Source organism: Crotalus tigris, unplaced genomic scaffold (genome assembly GCF_016545835.1).
Source record: "Crotalus tigris isolate CLP2741 ecotype Arizona unplaced genomic scaffold, ASM1654583v1 scf7180000017551.9496454, whole genome shotgun sequence".
NCBI lineage: Eukaryota > Metazoa > Chordata > Lepidosauria > Squamata > Viperidae > Crotalus > Crotalus tigris.
Genome location: NW_024096469.1, coordinates 528,172 through 528,478, shown reverse-complemented (window position 1 = coordinate 528,478; position 307 = coordinate 528,172). Strand labels below are relative to the sequence as shown.

The window sequence follows — 307 nt, the reverse complement described above, 5'->3', positions numbered from 1 at the left end:
GCCAGACAGAAGCATGGCTCTGGAAAAGCTGACCACATGGAGCAGGGAGTTGTGGGTTTTTATACCTTCTTGGGCTTTTGTGTTTGGAGTTGTTCCTGTGGCAGGAACTTTGACCTGAGGTTCAGTGTACCTTTTTGGTATTCTGATGGTGGTGGATTAATCCTATTATGTCCTAAAGGTCATATCCTGCTTCCCTAGGGCTGTGGCTGATGGCTATGTCCTGTGTTGGATTTTTTTGAGTGAGGGGTTGTTAGTTCTAGAGATCTTTGTCTTTCTAATTCCATCAGCTCTAAGCTTCCTGGTACCA

General features: G+C 45.3%; 1 protein-coding gene across 2 annotated transcripts in view; it reads left to right on the top strand.

Moving 5' to 3' along the window:
* The window catches only part of FAM217A (family with sequence similarity 217 member A), a 30,983-nt gene that overhangs the window by 12,344 nt on the left and 18,332 nt on the right, over positions 1–307 (top strand). The gene's annotated exons all lie outside the window — the stretch shown is intronic.